Here is a 23,256-nt window from a genome sequence, read left to right on the forward strand (position 1 = left end):
TTCCAAAACACTTCATTACTTAAGTACGCATCTCATAGAAATACGCATCTTTACAATACCTTTTAACAGATTGCTTTCCAGTGCGAACATTTCTTGCTTAAATAGTTTTCTAACGTATTTGTCAACAGGATTTCAACTTATGTTTACAATTCAATGTTAAGTTTATTATATATTTAGATAACATTTATAATCATTATAAATTTAGATACATTTAATAATTAGATTTCTTCACAGTAACTTTCACTTGTATATGAATGAATATATCTTTCATTTCAAATACATTTATAAATAATTTAATAAATATTTACGTAATTTGGTTAAAGTCAGATACATGCTTTTTGCGAGTACATGCATAAATACTCGTACATATTTCATATTTTTCATTTCAGGCATGTACAAATCTTCAATTTCTGTGCGTTTACTATACTATATTTTTCGAGTAAAGTAATTTTACACTAATTTAACATATACCCGAAAGTTTTCCATAAGAAATATGTATAAATATAATTTGAATGAAAATTATAGGCGTTATTTTTAATACTCACTCAAAGGTCAGTTCTTCTTCAAAATTCCTCCACGATGGCATCTATCCCTTTAGGCAGATAGCCCTTGCATGCCTTACTCTATTTAATAAAAACTTAACCTGATCTAGGTATGTGCGTAATAAATATTTTAACATGCATAATTTTATATTTAGCCATCAAGTTTCAAACTTTTGGCTTAAAACACGTTTTAGGATGCATTCATCATCAAATTAAAATCTTCTAGTAAATATATTTTGGCAGAGCACTAAATACCTCTTTTAGCGATTTTACACAGTTTAATAATTCTCTGATAATATATAATAATAACTAAGTAAAACGTGTAAGCCCAAAGTGATTATTTTTCAGATATATAAAAATAAAATGATAAGTTTAAAATGAACAACTCCTCTGCTCTAAAAATTTTAAAAAGTACATGTTGTGGATGTGAAGAAAACTTATTTTATTTAAAACATTTTGGCGTTTGAAACATGAAATAAAATTAGCGAATACTCTATCAAGGGTATCGAAAGATGTATACGATTTTAAAGTTACCGTAAGGTATTTTTCATTAAGCATAACATTTATGCTGAAATCTATATTTTTGTAGTTCAACAGCTTAGAATTTTATAAAACAAATTCATAATCAAAATCGCTGTTCTTAGTTATCAAAAAGTAAACAAGATGTGATTTTTGCGTAAACGTCACTAAACTATACAAATTGCTATTATCCATCACACTAGGAATTTTTCTTTTATGCAGAAGTGTCTCGTTTTTCGGACCAACTTGATTAAGGGCTGCGAGCAGATATGACAGTTGATACTTCGACATGGGTCCAAATCTCAGCTAACGCTTTGCTCGAACCGTTTTGCATCGGCGGTATCACCGGTTTTTCCCGGTGCAACTTATGCAAATAGGCCTTTTGTGCCAGCTAGCCAGTTTTTCTGAGAAATCTTCCATGAAGAAATTCATTCTTTAGGCAAATAGCTGTCGCATACGTTATCGTGATTGATTAAAAACAAAGAAGTTAGGGTAAACTGCATCGAAAAATGTCCTCGACTTTGTTGTTGTACTTTACAATAATGCTAGGATATGTTTAATTTATTTTCCAGTTTGAAGTGTATTCTTGATTTGTATAATTTACGAAAAATATGTTCTTAATAATATGGTGATGCCTTTCGGCAGAAAATTTCTTTTTGTTTTAGTTTTGAACACGAAATTGTGTTGTTTTTCACGCCGATCTTTGCCAGAATTACACGTTTCAATGGAATGTACCAATAATTTATCGAACTATAATCTTTTCTTTCTGTCTTCCTCTCTTTTTTCCCATTTCTTTTTCTTTTCTCTTTTTTTCTTTTCTTCTTCTTCTCTCTCTCTTTTTTTTTAAAGGTGTTAAACCACAATCTGAAGAGGTGATTCAAATAAATCAAGTTGGGGTTGGAAGGGAAAAAATGTCTCTTTTTCATCCGTCGTATGCAAACTTGCCTTCGAATATGTGTTGAAGTAATGTGTCGAAATTAATAGCAAGCTTGGCATAAAGTATTGTTGCGTTCATACGGGTTCTTAATGGATTGAATGCACAATTTATTTTCGTAAGAAAAACTCTTAAGAGTTCTTGTACTTTCTACATAAGTACTCGTACAGCTCTTTTCAATATAACAGAGCAGAGTCAGTAGGTATCATTTCAACTAAGAACGGTAAACACAACACAATGCAGTGCAGAGCTTTTCTAAAGAGCGAAATTCTCGTGGATATTTCAATACTCCGAAGTCAACCCGAACTGAAAAAACGAGAAATGATGCTCTTTCCTGGCTTATATAATTTACTTCTGGCCACCGCGAAATCTCTAGTAGTTTCCATTTCTCTGAGTTACTGGAAGACATATACGATACGGTTAAAGTTACATTAAAGGGCCGGATAAGGTTACAGTTACATATAGGGGTCATTTACAGTTATTCAATTACAGTATCAGTTACAGTTATACAGGAAACTGTCCAAAATATCGCCAAATAATCACCAAGTTTGACGACTTTTGACGATATCTCGCCAAATTTGGCAACAAAAATAGTTGTCAAAACCATTGTCAGCTTGGTGGTATCTCACCAATTTAACGAGCTCGCCATTTATTTTAATGTTAAATAGACGTGCCCCTATAATCTTCCTTTTCAGGCACTTTCTTCAGACTTTTCTTGTTGCATTATACAAAAGATGCTACAATTCCATGTATAATTTCACTAGAATTATTTACATAGATGCAAAATTCGTAATAGTATTGTTATCAACCCAATCATGAGGTTATGTGTTTCGCGCTCCTTTTCCTATGAGTATCCCTAAGGTCGAACACATTTGCACGTTCTGCGCTTTCCTAATGTGATGCCTAAACGTCGAAAGTTTGTGAAAGTGTTATACCTCGATGGCTTAAGATCGATTCCCATTTCCTTGGTGGCATTCCTATGACTCTTACCGCTTCCTCACGTGTCTGACTCGCGCCGTAATCGATGATCGCGCTAGAAGTCTCAATGGCAGATCGATTACTCAACGTCGGTTGTTGGGAAAATAATCGAAGCCTTTAAATGTAACACGCTACAATGAATCCAAATGCACGATTTGATTCTCCTACTTCTTATTGTAGGTGAGCATTATCGGCTGGCACGGCTGGCAAACGTTTGATACAATTGGCCCTCCAACGATAACTTGCTGTACTGTGGCTAACTAAAAGTGGCTTTAAATCTTCGAATCTTCCGCTCTTGGTAGAAATCGTTTTATGTTGTTAGCTCTGTATTGCGTTTAAATACTTCTGAAGTCAATTAGTGTTTGAAATTTATCAGCTTTCTTTTATGTAGTTCATCGATATGCTTAAATGTGCTGATTCCGCCGGGTATAGTGTACTTTTTAATGATACTGCGGGATTTGTTGATGTAAGAAACATCCTTAGTGGGAACCATTATGTTACGTTAAGCTACCCTGCATTTATCTCCCATGCAGTGAGACAAATGTTTCCACTGAGAGAAACGCTACGTAAGCGATTTAAAAGCAATAAATACACTTCTTAGTAATGTGACTGGTCAATGTGAGTCTATTTGATTTGTAATATATCTAATTGTTAACTTTCGAGAACATTTTCAGTATTATTCTAATGAATAAAAGATATTTCAAATATCATATATCATATACTGTGACGTTTTTTTTAATTAAAAAACAACATGTCATATCTTTCGCCTTTATTTGATTGTCGTAGTCGAGTGATTATTAAATTTGAAACATTAAAATGCATTGGCTTTTGGCGCAGAGTAACGTAATTTGATATGCGAGTGAAATTGTACTATGTACCCATGATTAACATTTTGCCCGATTTTAAAATTTAAATTAGCATGTTTCTCTCATCTGTTATTTTTGCAATTAAAACTACAATTTCCACTAATGTTTCGAATTTATCATTATTTTTGTTTGTTTCGAATTTATCTGTTATTTTTGCAATTAAAACTACAATTTCCACTAATGTTTCGAATTTATCATTATTTTTGTTTGTTTGTTTGTTTAATCGTTTTAACAGTTTAAATGACATACTATTTCTCGCAAAGCGGGGCAGAGTATTATTGCTTATTGAAGAAGGGAAACAGGTGCCCATCTTTGTCGGAATGCATAGAGCATTTCTATGAAACAAATGGCAATCAGTTTTGCCAGTTTTAAAATTCAGTTTGACGGGCGTTTGTAGATTCGAATAAATGTAGTTTAATATGTAAGTATTCTGATTTAGTTTGAGTTGCGTTCAGTCGGAGCATTCGTAAACACGATGGGAATGATTATTAAAAACACTCTATATGTTATAAAAATGACATTCAGTATTTTAGAGGAAATGATTCTCTTTTAGCTATATTTTTCTCTCAAAAAATATTTGACAAGTGCGATACTTGTAGTGCACAATTTTTACTTTCGTGTATGAAGTACAGGAAGTATCGTAATCACGAAAAATTCCGGGTATTTCAACGAAAATATCCAATTTGACTGCTATCGAATGCAATTTAACGATGTTTTTGCATGATATCTGCATGTAAGGACAGAATAAATTATAAAACTGATTTAGTTCAAAAGAGATTTTTTTTTAATTATAAACTGATTAGTATAATTAAATTATTTATTTTAAAATATCTCGATATTTAATTATAAACTGATTAGTTTCAAAAGAGATTTTTTTTTTCATGGCGCCTGTACGTACATACGTATGTATGTATTTCGCATAACTCAAAAACGAGTAGCCGTTGAACGTTGAAATTTTTTTTATAAAACGTAGTTGTGCACCTCCCTTTTTCAATGGAATCGGCAGCGCCAAACATATATGGGGAGGGAATGCTTCTTTTTACGAGTAATAACGGCAACGCGCTCCGCTCATGAGCAAGATCACGTGATCATTTTCTGCAGACGAGAGTCTAGACCGGAGTGATGATGAATTTTGAAAAAACAGAACAACTCTGAATTCTTTTTATGACGTGATTCCGCTTAATATCATGTTATTCTGTTTTTATGATGCCATGGACAGACTTTTCATATTTCTTTTTATGTATGATCTTCGTGTTAGTTATTTTCGCGTGTTTTCGTCATTAAATTACTAAATGTCACTACCGTTGACATCAGTAGGACTGTTCCTATAGTTTGTAAATACAACTACATCCTACATATATATGTATAAAGAGAAACATAATAATAGCTAAAAATTACAAACAAAAATTTTTATACCTGTCCTGCGCTATAGCTGCAGGATTGAAGTAAAATATATTTAAAGCATCTAAAGTTAAAATTAAATTGGAATCAAAGGAAGGCAATTCCACAACAATATTAATAATTACAACCGTGTATAAGGGGTTTAACATAATATCTTAACATATCAAAACAAAAATACGAAGTGATTAGTAGAACAAACTCGAAAAATAAAAATGCGAAAAAAAAAAAAAGTATACAAAATTTCAGTTTTCAGCTGTTTAAGGCTCAGATTAGATTTTATTATGTACGGAAATCATTATGAAAAGTTTTCCGTTTTCTGGGTATTAAAAGTTTAGGGTAATCGGGGACCATCCAATTTTTTAGTGTTGTTTATACGACAATTTAATTTGAAGTATATTTGTTTTGCTCTTTATTTTTAATTGCTTTTGAATATCGAATTGGCATATAATGTTTTTAGACCAATTTGTTTTTTGAATGGCCAATTTTCATAATGTAAAGTTTTATGGTTTTTTTTTTTTTTTTTTTTTTTTTTTTTTTTTTTTTTTTTTTATAGTCAATTTGGCACAATGTAATGTTTTATTCTTTTAACGAGTGTTTCGAAAGCGTCTATTGAAAATTCTGGATATATTTGAGAGATTCGATTTTTCGTTTTTATATGAATTTTAATGTCTTAAATAAAAATTTAATTGAATCTTTTTTCGGTTTTTGATCTCAAATGAACCATGAGAACGAAACATGTTTCCGAAACATATTAATCGTTTTTTATGAAATTTTAATTCATTTTTCCCTGATGAGTGCTGAATTGGAGTTTCAGTAAAAGGAAATTAATTCTTATATTTTTATAATATTGTATATTTTTCCTTTTCGCATTTTTATTTTTCGAGTTTGTTTTACTAATGACTTCGTATTTTCATTTTGATATGTTTAGATATTATGTTAAACCTCTTATACACGGTTGCAATTATTAGTATTGTTGAGGAATTGTTTTGCTTTGATTCCAATTTAATTTTAATTGTAGGTGCCTTAAATATATATATATATATATATATACAAACCGGGTAAGAGCATTCCTATATATATATATATCTATATATTATATGCACACACACACATCTGGCTTAAAATTCCTTATCCGACCCTTAATTTCGCAAACGTTGGAAAACTGTGCTTTTTCTCAGCCTTTTTTTTTTTTTTTTTTTCCTTTAAAAGTGGTTGAATTATGTTTTTCATATGTTCCGGTTAAGGTTTTTTTGCCTTTAGTTAATCTGCATGCAATAGTTGTAGAATTTTCTACAATTTAAAAGTTTAAGTGGTGCTAGCCATTTGTTTACCTTTGAAACTTAGTGCTATCACCTTCAGTACCTTTTTACCAAGTGAGACTAAAAGTTAACTTTCAATTTTGTCCATCGAAAATTGAGTCTTCCTGCCCGCTGGCCGAATTGCTTGTTTTGGCGTAGTAATTCTAAACTTTATTGCAAAAATTGTATTTTAACGGTTTTTAACTGTATTTGGTGTTTTAGGTTTTTCTTTATTTTGCAATTTTTGATAAAGATTTTTAGAGTTTTTATGTATTTTTGCCTTGCCGTGAAATGAGAACTGCATTGTTTCAATGAAAAATATATCTCTAATGAAACTGGAAGAAATAGGTTTAAATAAAGTGCAGTAAAAAATCTGTATAATTAATTTAATAGGTCGTACAAGGATGTCGTATGGTGTCCAGATGAGATTTTTTCCAAAACCGATTGTAAAATGAATTCAAAATGGATTTTTTTCGTAACGTCTATACGCATGTACTTATCGTATGTATCACGTATAGCTCACAAAGGATTGACCGTAGATCACTGAAATTTTGTATATGGAACTGCTATATATATATATATATATAGATAGATAGATAGATATAGATATAGATAGATAGATAGAGATTTATACACCCCTTACCCTGGCTTAAAAGTCCTTACTGGCTTTTACTTTCGCAGTCGTTGGTCGTAGTCATATACTTCCAGTTGCTGAAGAGTTTCAGATGACGATAATGTTCATGTTTTTAGCAATGTCATATTTAAAAACATCAAATTAGTTCTGGATAAAAAACGAAATCTTAATACTGTTTCCCTGTTCCTGTACTTAGGACAGTTTTATACTCGTTATGAAAAAATAAAAATATAAAGTTTGACTCCCGTATGTCAAAAGTTAACGGGCTATTTAGTTTCAAAATTTACTATTTTTGATGTCATTTTCAACTTGCCGTGAGGAATAGGTTAATTAAGTTAAAATAATTCTAGGAAATGAGTTTAAATGAAGTACAACTAAAAATGTGTATAATTTAATCGGCATACAAGGAAGTCATGTGGGGTCCACGCCATTTTTTTAAAATGTATAGTATGTAACTATTTTATATAGTTACATACTATATAAAATATATATGTATATATATGTATAGTATGTAACCATTTTTTTAAAATGTATATGTATAGTATGTAACTGACTTCGGATTAAGTGCGATCGGACTTTGTATGTGGTATATAGGGAATTTAGTGTGTGTTTTATTTCTGTTGATGCTACTGCTGGTATAATTTGGTTTCGTTGGCACGATTGTTAGCGAAATTTAAGATTTCCCCGCCGCTTCCCGAAGATTTTATTTTTTGCCCAGCAATAAAAATTGTTTTCCTGATAATTCATCGGTTTCCGGTAATAACGACGTTCTCATATGGAATAAAATTTTAAAATATATTTAAATATACTGTAGTTTTAATTCTCAAATATGTACAGGTAACAAAAAGCTCTTATATTAAAAAAATAATAACTATAAGCGTTGCTAGTAGAGAGAGTTCCGCTGAAGTATAACTACTGCGACCGACTGTAATTTAAAATGTTTATTTCCTTTCAACGTTTATTTTTTCCGTATATTTGCAGTCACGCAATATTTAAGAAAAATATAACGTGTCATATGTTGCGAATGGTTACTTCAGAATACTGTGATTGTGGCTATTTTTCTTTTCTTCCCGACAGTCTATTCTAAAATCGGTTCCTCCACTTTTCCCCAAAGTGTGTTTTCATGTGCTACATTAGATGTAATGTTTTAATAATGCTAAACAGAGGAAAAACAAAAGTTTAAGTGTGCAAAGTACGCGGAATAACTCATTTAAGAGTAATTATCTCAGTTTGTAGAAATATGGTTTTCTTGTCCATGTTGTTACTCAGCAAATTTGCGTTTCGCGACTTAGTTAGCATTACTAATTAGAAAGGCACTCGCCATTAAACTACGATTATTTTTCAACATGGCACAAATGGCGAACGATTACTTTTTTCAAAGATATTTGAGCTTTTAAGGGTATAGGATTAAAGTGTGCTTTAAAAAAATCCTGGGATTTGGTATCAGTAGAAGCTATTTTAATTAATATCTCGTATGACTTTTCTTTAATGGGAAGTTATTTACTTATTCTATGAAGTGTATGATCTTCCTTTGGCCACATCAAACGCTCGTTAAACTTCTTCACTTAAAAATATTTTATTACTTTCCGTTTTGCTGAACATTCTGATTCGTTACTATAGTTATTTTCTTCGCTTCTACCGATCTACCAATCCAATAAAAGTTTTCGCCGATGTAAAAACAGCACTGGCATAAAAGGCGGGGGAAAAAATTCAAGAAGGGAACTCTAGACCCCAAGCATCTCAATTTCTTCGACTCAAAGCGTTTCTTCTTCCCCACTTCTGCCCCCACTCCCACTTAAGCCCTTGCCTTGAAAAGAAGTCCTATCTTCGAAGATAGCTGAAGAAACTAGAAATCGCTAATCCCCGACCCAACTTTCTCTCTCCTTTTATTATGTATTCGGAGAATTCAGCCTATGGAATTAAAGGTCTTCCGCCACCCAGCCGGGGACATTCCATTTTAAGATTTCGGACACTAAAGATATAAGCCCCTTATCGAAAGCTCTGCAGAAGGTTTTTCCTTGGCATGCCTCAGTGGATTCTTCTTCGCGATCTTCTACTCTTCAGCTGTAGTATGTGTGTGGCCTTCTGAAAAGAGGTCAAACTTTTCTTTTTCTTGACTCAACCCCTTTTGGTTTCTTATTATTTCGGAATGATGGACGTCGTGGACCCTTTCTCGGGCTTTCTGGGACGGATCCTCACCCGTCCTTCTTTCCCGCCTTCCACTGTAAATTTTTCTTGGAATTGGGCTGTCTGAAAAGAAACGTGTGACAGTTTACTCATGTGCATTCGTTTTCAACGAGAAAGAAATGCAGAGGCCCTTCCACAAATACTGCAGTATTGTACTCTTTTTTTTTTTTTTTTTTAAATTTATTGTGGACTTGATTGTGCTGGTGTACTAGTAAAAGATGCTTTTCTCAGCCGCCCATGACAATAGCTTTGTATTTCAAGAGTTTTGCTTCACAGAATTTTATTTTTCAATTAAACTTTAACTTATTCTTTATTTATTCGTATAGAACAACATACAAGATTATTATACAAGAACAACATACTTGTATAATGGATTATATCAAAAATAATGTTTGTTACAACAATCAGTTTAAGAATTCTTCGTTTTGTTTTATTGAATTCTGATCGAAGTGAAATAAAATTTCTTAAATATCACTAGGTATTCGTGTTGGGTTTCACATTTATAACTGTGTGTATGTCGTAGTTTATCTATTTGGGCTCTATAGAGGTAATCTGTAAAAAAAATATGTAACATGCAAACGCTAGTAAAGAGTTAACAAAAGGTCACTTCAGAATACCCCAGGAAGTTATATTTTCAGGAGAATTACGAAGATGTTTATGAGGTTGTATATAACTTTTCGTTAGAGTTAATTTATTCTAGACAGCAAATTATCAAGAAGATGAAAATATCATGTTATATCTTCAGATTCAGAAATTCATCATTCAAATTCTGATTTTTTCCCCTGGAAGAACTTTAACGTACTTTTGTTTGCGCGTGTGTCTTTATGTAATCTATACAAAGTATTATTCTAGTGATATTAGCAAACGGCGTGTCAAATGATTGTTTATGCTAATGTGGATCTTATGTCGTGTGACACTTGATGCATCGTTAAAATAGATGCAGAGATACTCAATCAACTAATTTCTCTCTAAAGATGTCTATAATTTTAAACGTGCTCTTCGAAGTAGGCAGTGAGTTTTGACTCTGGAAGGGTGCGAATAAGCTGTTGTGGGTCTTATATGTTTATTGTGATCTTGGTCGTTGGTTTATTACGAATATGTAAATTTTTAAGCATTAAATTTAGTTATTTGATTTATTGTTGCATAAATCACAAAATGTTTTTTCATGAATAGACAAATTACTCTGGAATTTGCGTATTTAAGCGCTATGCCATGTAAAAGGATACAGAATTAATTCAAATGTCTTTAGATTTTTTTATCCTCATTGTTGTATTTTGGTGAGTTTTCCATCGTTATTGTGTTCTAAAAAACAGGTTATGTGTGTACTTGCCTAAACTGCTATCAGGCCTGTTTTATTGAGTTTATGTGTAAAAGAAGAGTATGGTTTTGCCTGTCTTCCACCAATCGTGAAAGGCAAATAGCCCTGTAGGTGAATATGTAGGGTGAATCTGAACAAGTGGGTAAAACTTTAGAGGGTGATAGAAGACACTTACACGATCAATATACGTCATAGAATGCATAGTCGGAACGCAAGCGGTGAGAAATTAAAGTGTAGTTTTTCACTGTCACATTTAAAGAATTAACACAAGAATGAGAGGAGATACTTCAGAAAACATTTTATTGACAGAACATGCTCATAGAAATTGCTCAAAAGATCTGCCGCCAGCTGTAATGCAGGCTTCACACTTGCGGGAAAGGATTTGACGCACATTTGCGAAGACACCAGGCATGATCCTGGTGACTAGATCCATGTTGCTTTCAGTGGGACACTCGTAGAGATTATTCTTTTCATAGGTTACGTGGTCAGAGCGGACGTGGTTGGAGCGGACAGTGGCTACAGCGGACACGTGAGGGTAACTGGGTAGGTTAGAGCAGGGATAAATAATCTTCTAAGTCCTGGGGTTAGAGCGGACAATTTTGCATCTATTGTATTGTTTACCTAATTAGTCACATGTCACCTATTATGTACTTTCGAGCTTTGCTGTAGAGATAAGCCGATATTTTAAGAGTAAAGGTTTTTCAGTGGATGTTTTATCCTTATGAAGTGTGTATGTCGTTTTATAGCCTCGAAAAAGTCTGTGATGGAACCCATAGCCATTTCAACAAAATTACTCTCTACAAATAAAGGAAAAGGATATTTAGTTGTAGATGATTAGCCATGCCGTTTATACCGAAAATATAAATTAGGAATGAGCTGGGTATGTAAGACAGATCGTTGTAAAGCAGGGATGTCAAACTCATAGGTGAACTTGATCAAACAAACAAGGTTTAACTTTAGGCGGGCCGCAAAAAAAAAAAAAAAAAAAAAAAAAAAAATCAATATTCATAGAAACGTAGATTTATTTCGAATAATACAATAATAAACTTATATATATATTTATATAGGAAAGAACAAAAAAAAATTAATGTTTACGTCCTGATACTTGACATCTCTTCTCTGCTATTATCTTTCCTATTTCGGGAGAAATTTTGTTTGCAGTGATAACTTTCAACGCTGACCCAAGGTGAGCATCATTAATACGGTTTCTAATAGGAGACTTATTACCTTTCATGACCGAAAATAACTGCTCGCACCGATAAGTGCTACCAAACATGGAAATAATTTCATATGCGAATTTTCTAGTATTTTCAAACCTGGCTGGTAAATATTTGTAAAATTCAGGCACGCCCACTTCAATGAATTTTGCTTTCAAATTTGAGTTGCATTGAATCTCGATCACCTCCATTTGCATATGGCTGGGTACTGAATACTTATTGAGAAAATCGAAGAATTAATAGTATTATTAATAGTACATTAATAGTATTATTACACAGTCCAGTCACATTAATGTGACCACCACGTACTTTCCATGTCAGAGTTAAATAACCAATCACAGAAGGCAGGTGGCAGCACAGTGCAGTTGAGCGTATATAAAGGGTGTGTGAGGGCTTCGGAAAACATTTCAATCGTTGGCGTAATGCAGAAACGAAGCGATTTATACGACTTCCAAAAGGGCATGATCATTGGCTTTCGGGCCAAGGGTGGAAGCATTTCCGAAACGGCTGAGTTTGTGAACTGTTCGCGTGCCGCCGTGGTAAAAGTGTACCGTGCATGGCAAAATGGGACTGTTAAAAATCAGCGACGTGGCAAATGTGGTGCACCACTGTCCATAGATGACAGAGGCGAACGACGGTTGCGGAGATGCGTTCGGGCAGATAGACGGGCTACCGTTGAGCAACTGACCACCAAAATGAACCAAGGGGCTACCAAAAGTGTCTCCCAAAGTACTATTCAGCGAACATTGCTGCGTCTGGGCCTCCGAAGCAGACGTCTGGTTCGTGCACCTATGCTGACTGCTGTTCATCGACGGCGAAGGCTAGAATTTGCACGCCAGTACAGCAGCTGGACGTCCACTGAGTGGCGACAGGTTGCGTTTTCGGATGAATCGCGTTTTATGCTCCATCGGACAGATGGACGTTGGCGTATAAGGCGTGAAACCTCTGAAAGGAACCACCCTGCAACCATTGCCGGAACGGTCCAAGCTGGAGGCGGGAGCATTATGGTCTGGGGAATGTTTTCCTGGCATTCTCTAGGTTCACTGATCATTGTGAAAGGCACAATGGATCAATACAAGTACGCATCTGTCCTTGCGGACCATGTTCACCCCTACATGCGCATTGTTTTCCTCAGGATGATGGCATCTTCCAGCAGGACAATGCGAGGTGCCATACAGCTGCCAGTGTACGTGCGTGGTTCGAAGAGCACCAGGATGAGTTTACCGTCCTCCCCTGGCCAGCAAACTCACCTGGCTTAAACCCAATCGAGCATCTGTGGGACCATCTCGATCGAGTTGTTCGCGCCATGGATCCTCAACCGCGTAATCTAGCGCAGCTGGCCACGGCATTAGAGTTGGCATGGCTCAACATCCCAGAGAACACCTTCAGGGACCTATGTGACTCTCTTCCTGCACGTCTCGCAGCAGTCCGCTCTGCGAAAGATGGTTATTCTGGCTTTTGACAGATAGTCACATTAATGTGACTGGACTGTGTACATATCAAGCAGATTATTTTATCTTTTATTTCACAGCAAAAATATTCTAATTCCCATTTTACTTGGAATATTCTATGTTCGTCAGCGATTTTTCGTTTAATTTTACTACCACTTGGTTTTGGTATAGACATACTGAATACAAAGTGCTGGAATAAACACGGTTAACGTTAAAAAGCTAACAAAAATTTATTCTTTCTACAAGAGATAAATCAAAATGCTGAAATATTTCTTCAAAAATATTCTAACAATATCACAAAATGTCAAACGTTTAGCAAAAATCAATTCAAAACAGAGAAACTAATTCTATCTCACAGCGAAATCGCTACAAATCAATCACAGCATTAAGTAAACAAACAGTTCGCTAGAACTACAGCTACTACTGAGATGAGTTGTTTGTTCTCGGCTTTTATAAGCTTTATAATTAATTTCTCGAATATACTGGAAACATCTATAAATATCTGGATTTTAACTATGAAATCCGTAACAATATGAATTAAGTAATAATTAATAATAAAGCGAAGTACATGCACATGCATGCACCAATATATCGTACCAAACTATGATTGGAAAACTGAGACCATGAGTTCGGCCACATTCGGCTATCGGGGAAGCGTACAAGTTCTGAGTGCACGTGTTCCCCAAAAGCCGAAGGTAGCTGAACGCACGCTACTCACACGCATTTGTAATTTAAGTAGTGTGTGTCAGCTCGCTGTGAGTAATCTAACAACACTGAATAAATTATCGTTAATTACTTAGCAGTAAACATTTCATTTTTTTTCTTCGTCGATATGTTATTTTATTATTATATATTATTATTTGACGATATATTGGCCGGGCCGCAAAAATATTTGTTGTGGGCCGCGAGTTTGACATCCTTGTTCTAAAGGAAATGTAAAGACAAATTTTCAGAACGAAGTACTGAAGAAAAGTGAACATTCCTGCGTGCCCAACATTACTGAGATGGAAGTTAAAAGGAAGTTAGAGACTTGCATAAAAAAAGTCCGAGAAGAAACGTCAGTTTCCGTTCCCAAGATATTTCAAGAACTTTCAGAATTATATCAGAAAGGTTATGATTTCGTCACTAAAATACCGACATACTACAGTGCCAAGAGTAATTCTAGTGCCTTGTAATTCGATAATCGAATGCAAAAACAGAAAACTTCGGTAAAAAAAAAAGTTATCCCACTTGAAAGAGATTTGCCACTTAAAATACTGTTTAAATTATATTTAAGATTTTTAAAAATATTTATTTACTTATTTATCTGCACCCTTTATCTGTTCTTGGGGAAAAAATGTGTCCGCTCTAACCACGATGAGTTTCGTAGTGTCCGCTCTGACCACGTCCGCTGCAGCCACACCACCTTTTCATATGGCCTCACAAGAAAAAGGTCAGACACGAGAAATCCGGTGATCTTGTTGGTTAAGCTATGGGACCACCTCGACCAATCCATCGCCCTGGAAATTTCGTGGTTTATATAACCACTTCTCGAGAGTCCGCGTTAGAAAATGCGAGGGGTGCGACGACCGACCCTTTTTTATATCATTTATTTACAATAACACCTAGTCACCTAGCGTCTTGCCGCTTGCATTCCGACCATACGTTCTATGACGAATATTGCTCGTATAGTTGCCTGCTATCGTCCCTTAAAGTTTTGATCACTTGTTCAGATTCACCCTGTATTTAGAGAGGGTGAATGTTGTCTCCTTAGTCGCAACTGCGAGAGGACTTACTGTGCAGCCGGCCCGCAAATCGTTAATTTTCAAAAATAGTAAACACACTTTGGGTCTTCAAATGAGGATTCATAAAAGGATGAGATGACCCCTCCCTTTCATAAATCCAATACCAAATGTGTCATTATATCTGCAATGCCATGAAAGTACACCTTTAAAATTGAGTTAAAAAATGCTTAAACAGGTGTCTTCTTGCCTTTTATTAAATAATTTACTGATAAGAGTTTGATAGCACATTATTCAGGCTGTTTTTATATTTAGAATTCATTTTAAATTAAATATTATAAGTATAGGTTGTCATACAATTAATCTGATATAAATTTTAGGATTTACAGCAGTTGCAATGAAATTGATTCCATGTAACTTTCAGGAAAAGTCATCCTCAAATCTTCCGCGTTGCTTCTTTTTTGTGGCTCTATCCCTTTAAACTTATCTCGGAATTACTTCTACTTATTCAACTTAAGTAACAGAACTGTATATTTTTGAAAAGTGTTATTTTAAAATGTGTTATTTAAAAATTTTAAGTACATTTTCCGACCATCTTCCTTCTGTATGTGAAAAAAGACTTTAGGGCAGAACTAGCATATTTCTGTCCTTCTTTCGCATGTGCTATGTTTTCAAAATGTTAGTCGTGTTGAGAGTATAAAATTTTTAAATGCAGATGTTAAAATCATCTGAAGAGATTATTATTTATTTATATGTGACTAATAAAAAATGATGAACGAAAGATGGTGTTCGGGAGATCTCAGAACTTCAGTTTTCTAGCTTAGGCGAAATTAAATCTAGTATTTTTCGTTATGTTCATTACACATCGGCTTGACACAACTCACATATCTCTGTATATTTCATAACGCCTATATAAAAATAATTATTTTACACAAATCATTACATGAATAACTAAAATCATAACTGCCGTTATAGGCATGTGCCCGCCATTGTGTGGGGGGGAATGGCGCCATACCTATGTTGACTACAGGAAATTTTGAGTGAATTTATGTGAAAAAAATTAAGGAAAGGTTACTTTGTTTAAAGCGCTATCAGACCTGCAAATTATCCGTGATGGTCCGTTGAAAGAAACATTTCTGGGAAGCTTCGCTTTCGGAATATTAAATGGTTGTCTTACGCAAACATCTACATGGGAGAGAGCAGCGGAACTATTTCGGTAGGAAATTTCTTTTTAAACCAATTGTGGGAGAAACCTGTTTTCCGAAAAGTTCTTCTAGCATCGCGTGTCGCTAGATATGATAACCACATTAAGCATTTCCATCATTCAAAATAAGAATTTTAGAATATATTAATGGGAATGTGATTTATGAAGTCAAATCGGTTAGTGTTCGGTGTAGGTCTGCGGGGCTGATTTCGTATGAGTAAATGTTCATACAAATAATGTTTAATTTTATTATGAAGACTAGAAAATGGGTTGTTCTATTGTTGCACAAGTTTATGAAATGAGATCATGTGTAATAAAAATGTTTAAATCTGAATAGAAAACCTGTTTCTCGGGGAAAACAACAGTAATGTTAAATTTTTCTGTTTGAAATTGTTGAGAATAACTAGTGCATTTCGGGAACATAAAGCAATAACTTTGTATTTTATGTGAAATACTGTCTTTTCTGAGTGAGAGGAATTAAAACATGCACCATTTGAGAAGGAAAAGACATGGGAGATAGAATATCAAAATAAAGCGAGAATCGCGCATCAAAATAGCATATCACTTTTTTGAAGGCAACGAAGCTTTTAGAATAAATTCAGATGATGTGCTCTAACTGTAAACCCTTTTCTTTAATCAATTTTTTTGAAAATAAAATGTGTGTTGACTTTCACTAGAAGTTGATTTTAAAACTGTTGTGATATACGAGATTCAAAACAAAATTGCTTTTTCCGAATTCGCAAAAAAAAAAAAAAAAAAAAAAAAAAAAAAAAAAAATTCTTCGGCAACAGATCATTTGTCGAACCGAATAATCGAAATTTGATTCTCATCGAATTTGGTGAGCTTTTGGCTTTTTGAAAATTTAAGTATACCCACGTATGGCGATTTGATTCGTGTACTGGCTTCCGCGGATCTTTTTCTCCCCAAAACTTTCTCTATTTACTGAAATGGGACCTTTTTTTCTGGCTTATTTATTTGTTTATATTCTTTATCATCTTACTGAATGATTCGAATAAAATGTGCAAAATATTTCTGGCACCACAAATTCGGGCACGTTTGCTGAATTCTTAAAGATGACTTTTCATTTTGTTGACGCCTCTATTTTACATCCGCCTCCCTCCTTACAATGATGTAAATATTCCGAGTCCAATATGTCGGAATTTCTGTGAACCATTTTGTCGGAATGTTATGCTCATTTTCTTTTTTTTTTCCTTTTTCCCCAATGCATTTGTTTGTGTATATGGAGCCTCACCGTTTGTCGTGTTTGTTGATGGGTTCGCTTTGCGTCGTTGTAGTTGGTTTTTCCGAAGCTGCAATCTCATTCCTTCTCCGTTCCCAGTGTTGCCATGGCACAGCCCCTAATGGCTTACAGATTCTTTACGTGGTCTTCTTATCCCCTGGACGGGTAGATACGAAGTTTTATATAGTTCTTAGTAATGTAAAGTTCTGGACGATAAATCTTAATGTCTGCTTTTTTGTGTCAGAACGTAGTTAAATGTGAAAATTGCAAATCGAATTTATCGAAGGAGTGAGAATTTTTACTGAATTTGTGGATGTAGTTATTTTTATCGTGATTTCAATTTATTACTACGAGATATTTGGTTCACGCATATTTAGTGAAAACTGACTTTCTGCAAGAAGCCAGATATGGCCTCTCTGTTATTTTATTGGTGAACTTCCCACTAAAATGATATTGCAGTCTTATTTAATCATAGTTGCTCGTCCATTAACCTTTAACTTGTGTGGTGCCATTTCGCGACGAATTTAATGAATATTTTTTAAAGCAATTTTCAAAAACAACAGATGGCACTTGCGCATTGCACACTAAAGTTTTGCATGCCCGATTAAGAGTTAATTTTACTGCATTTGCATACTCCCCCACCTCCCAAAGAAGGAAAATGTTAAAATAGTTTTTATTTCTTAATAATAATTGAAATTTATACTTTTTAAATGTATTTTAATTTGTATTATGTACTACCAATAATTTTTATGAATGTTTACAACATTTTTGTAAATAAAAAAAGGTATTTTTAATGTCATTTATTACGTAATAATTAAGATTAATCCTAATTTAATTATAATTAAGATTAATATCATTAATTTAATGCCTAATAATTTCCCCTTTTATCCTCCCATAATAATAATAATGTATTTGTAGGATTTATTAGCGAGAAGTCATGAAAATAGAAGCTATCCGTTTTTTTCCCCCTATGTTACGTTGCATTAGTAGAGAATAGAAATTATACTCGTATAATGACTATACTCATATAATTCATTGGCATTATACGTCATTCTATGACATTATACGTCATTCATAAAACATACAATGCATGTGTAATACGTTAATTTGTAGGTAAATAAAACTATAAGTACGTAAAGAAATTCTTTTGAAGGAATCGGATCATTTTTACGATGGTCATTTGTTTATTACTGGCACCTGCATGTTTTCGGGTAGTGAACCAATGAACTACTGAAACCAGTGGAACAGATATTTATCTACAAGTTATCGCCAGTAACGCCGTAAAAGTGATATGTATCACTTTTTCATACGTGTCATTTTTCCTTTATAGGACAACATGCGCCACACAATTTTTTGCAGAAGGATATGTTCACCAACATTGTCTGTTATTTATATTTAAACTAAATGTTTTGGACCTATCTCTTATAGCAGTATTCTGTGATGGTAGCTTACTGGTAAAGCTGATGGTAACAAGGTTTAACTTTTGTCAACGGCCATACCGTGCTGAAATTACCGGTTCTCGTCCGAACAGTATTCTTATTTTCAAAGTTCTGTCTGTAAAATGTTTTGAAACTATGTTATTCTGTGACTTATTTAAGAGATATATTTCTAACCTAAGATAAATAACCTATGACATATTTTCTTATGATTAGAAAAAGTTTACCGCATTCGAAATGAGCCTGATGACAAATGCATGCGCATTTGCATGCTTCCAGCAACGAACTTGATGCTTCCCGTTACTGGAACCATCAAGTTTGCGCAATATATTTCCTAACCTTATAAGGTTATTATTTAAATTAACCAGTTATTTATAATTAAACTTTTTATTATTTTCTTTCCCGTTACCTTATCAGAATGTAAATGGTTAGTATTTAACCTGAGGTTTGTAAGACGAAGCTTGTTTCTAGCCTGCGTGTTCCTGCTACGTTTAATTCTTGCCAGCTCTGATAAGTTGTAATGATTCGGCTTTGCATTATATCGTAAACGACACTTGAATTTGATACGCCAGAAGAGTTACTGAGCCAACTTAAAGTAGATTTAGATTGTGTAGTCTTCAACTACGTTTCGACGCTTAGCCTTGAATTTGACTGTTTCTATATAGTTGCAACACCACGAGCTGTGGTTGATATTGTTAGTACAAGAACGTGCATTGATGTTCTAAGTTCTGTTTCGCTCACCAGCGGCCAAGCGGTAAAATTGCTGAACACTGGTAGTTCTGTCCGGGGTTCGAATCCCGACAAACGGGCTGGCTGCATGGGCGTTCTCGTGTTTTTCCCCATGTATAACATGTTTCCCTTAGAATTTGCTCCACGAAGCGTCCATCCCCTTAGGCAGATAGCCTTGTGTGCTTTCCCGTTATCAAATGAAGCAAACCAGACGAAACCAAGTTCTGTTTAAATAAAAAGATTTATTTAAATCTTTCAATGACTTTACTTTCAGGCATAGAGATAATTTACTTCATGTCTGTGAGGGGTTTTGGACTAATTAACTTTTATCGGATCAAGTAAAACCTTATAACCTGTTTGGCACGTGTTGTCCTATAATGGAAAATATCCATGAGATGTTTTTAAATAATATACGTAACAATCAAATTTCTTCTGAAATATCATATCAAACATGTTGATGCATGTGATCTGCAGTGGATTGCCAAGGCTTTAATGTAGAATAAAACCGCGTTAATCCAAACAGTAACGCAGAGTAAAACCACGCTTAATGAATTTAGGCTTAGCTTGACCAAGCTTACAATAAAAAGTTCCTATAAATTTTGTCATGTAGTCCCGTATTTCACAGCTGTGTTCTGTTTTACGATTCGCCCCATAAGTCAGGTTTTGTCCAAATATTCTTGAATTTTGTAAAAATAATTTGTATGAAATTTTGTTAGCTCCTCACCATATGACCATGAAGATTTTTTTTTTGGGGGGGGGGATAAGAGATATAATCACTGACCAAATTGTTGTGCTTTTTACATATTTTAATACTGAACTGCACTTTATTGAGAGCTTATCAATGTTCAGATATTTAAAACCGCTGAACTCTAGTTATTCGAGGCTTCAGTTTCCTTTTAAAGGTCCTTTACGAAGGTTTAGTTTGTTTTATTCGATTATGGGAGAGCATGTGAGGACTATATATCTAAGAGAAGGGATGCCTTCGTCGAGGACTGTCTAAGGGAAACTGGCTCGTATCCACATTACACATGAGGAAAATGACGAAAACGTCCATACAGCCAATCCATTCTCGTAGAATCGAACCCAAGCCGAACTACTAGTGTTCGACTTTATCGCTGGGGCTGCTAGCGAGCCACCTCTACGAAGGTATCCTCCCTCTTAGAAAGATAGCCTTTTTTTTTTTTTTTTTTTTTTCCCTCTTTGCCGCATTTAAGTAATCTAATTTAAACTCTTACTGAGAAAAACTGCGACAATACAAATTTATATATCGGTAATAAATACTGAAACCTCTCATGGCGACCCGCTTTAAAAAGGACGATATGTAAGATTATAAATAAAATTGGTACTGAATATCATTATGTAAGGCAATCACCGTTACAGAACGTCGAAATTATTTGGAACTGTGGGATCAGTTTTAGTGGCTTTCCTGTAATGTGTGAGCAGTTGAAAAAGGAGAGGTACCAAGCGTGTTAGCGGCTTGAAATATTAAAACAGTACTTCAAATAGTCCCCCCTTCTAACCCATATTGATTTAGTAAAAATCTAGTCAAATTAGCTTAAATGAGATAGTAATGGGAATTTGCCATTAATAATAAAAATATGAGTGCTAAATAAAACAACTTTGTTTCTGAATTTATGATAATAATCTACTGTTAAGATAGCTGCAAATCTGAATGGTTTATTTCCTTTCGGATTTGCATTTCTGTAAAAAAAAATCCCTAACTATTTGGATATAGAAAATCAATAACAGTTTTGTCTATTATTCGACAGTGGCGCTGGAAGTTCTTTGAATTCGTGAACGATCGAAGATACGTCTGCAGAGGATGAGTGGAAACCAAATTCAATTCTAGCCGACGAGTTTTGAATAAGTAACTCTGACACTGGATGCGTCTGTAAGTTTTTGTGATGGTGCAAATTGTGTTTATATATTTTGTTCGGTTGAAATTTAAGAATCTTCCATTACAAAAATGTATTAAAAAAAAAGACTCTTCTCAGTTACGTAATATTTTCGCAGTTTTGGATGTTTATTTTCCTTTGCATTCCTTAAGATACGAAGGACAACTTTCCTGATACATTGAATTTTACGTTTTTTCCCAAACCTTTTTAATAGTGAACCTCTTCAAGAATTTCTCAAATTTTTATTGACGTCTTCTCTATTACATAATTATCATAGGACTCCTTTCCCAAAAGATCGAAGCTGATGGGGTAATTGCTACATTGTTTATTTTACAGTGTTTATTACCTTTTTAAATTACATATATCTCATCCTAATTTTGTAAATGCTGTGGTATTTCAGCCTTCGTTGAAAATGAAGGAAATAATAAATTCTCTAATTTGGAAATACAAAATTTATGGACAAACGAGCATAATAACAAAAGCATTCCAATCCGAGGAAAAAATTTAGTCAGTTATTATTTTGAAATAATGATTTAATTTATCGTATATCTCAAAATATAGAAAGTAGTAAAAACTTATTTCCAAAAAGAAATCTTCAGTTCGGTTTAAACTTTTTAAAACTCACTTGTAAAAATAAATCAATTAATAAAAAGGGAAAATATTTTAAAATATACCTTAAATAAACTGCTTTAAAGGGGATGGTTTTTTCATTTTGATAATATCATTACTGTTGACTTCGTTTAGTTTATATTATTTATATTCGAACTGTAAATATAAAATACAATTAATGAATAATTTCTTTGTTATATATATATATTCAGTACCATAATCTTTATAAAGGTTTTATTCTTCTTTAAGCTAGCAGGACCAACCCATACGTTATTGTAATTTTTGACTAATAGCAGACCGCTATATATTTTATTTTGATTTTAATTTTGTTTTGCTCGGAGTTGCATTTACTTTTTCTTACATCTTAATGTGTTTTTCTGCGGACGCGTCGGGAAATTGGAACAGAAAATTGAAGCTTAAAAAAAAAAAAAAAAAAAAAAAATTTGGGACAGTTTATATTATTAAAAAAATTTTTTTCGTCAAACAAGAGCCAAGAGCTTCAATTGTCTGTTTCAGCGAAACGCGTAATGGTGTTTGGCCTGGTTCCACATTCAACTATTTTTCCCTTGAAAAGCCTGGTTGGAAGTCCAATTGGGCTAATTTACCATTTTCCGCTTTGTAATTTTTTTTAATTTTTTGTAATTTTGCAATTTATGTTTTAATTATTTTTTAATTTTGTTTTAACTTGTTTCGTCAATCTGTTTTTATATATATTAACTTTTCACATATCACAACGATCAGATTAGTTTATTTGGGCATTTACGTGTTTTCCAACATTGATTTTAACAGTTTTATTTCGCGTGTAAGCTGTTTTTCACTTTTCCATGTTAATATTTTTTAAAAATTACTTCCTTTTATTTCATATTTTTGCAGCATTTTGCGCAAAAAATTTTAAGACCAAATAGGTCTTATATATATATATATATATATATAAAATATATATATATATATATATATATATATATAAACAATTTGTATTTTAATTTTCTTGCGATTTGTAATATTAATATATATTTGTTAGTTTTTTGTATTTTGATTTGCAATTTCAAACTTCTGTCTAAAGATATATATATATTA

At 33.6% G+C, this 23,256-nt stretch overlaps 1 protein-coding gene across 7 annotated transcripts in view; it reads left to right on the forward strand.

The window, feature by feature from the left end:
• LOC118192690 (protein O-linked-mannose beta-1,2-N-acetylglucosaminyltransferase 1-like) overlaps window positions 1-23,256 on the forward strand; it is a 438,475-nt gene that overhangs the window by 335,385 nt on the left and 79,834 nt on the right. Inside the window, exon 1 of one of the 7 annotated variants that reach the window (XM_085822186.1) lies at window positions 21,445-21,566. The exons of the other annotated variants lie outside the window; for them this stretch is intronic. The gene's annotated coding sequence lies outside the window, so the exon portion shown is untranslated. Of the gene's footprint in view, window positions 1-21,444; window positions 21,567-23,256 lie in introns of those variants that run through there. 7 annotated transcript variants of the gene reach the window in all.

This window comes from Stegodyphus dumicola, chromosome 8, assembly GCF_044657685.1.
Source record: "Stegodyphus dumicola isolate Sdum_Otavi_A_Nest chromosome 8, ASM4465768v1".
NCBI classification, from domain to species: domain Eukaryota; kingdom Metazoa; phylum Arthropoda; class Arachnida; order Araneae; family Eresidae; genus Stegodyphus; species Stegodyphus dumicola.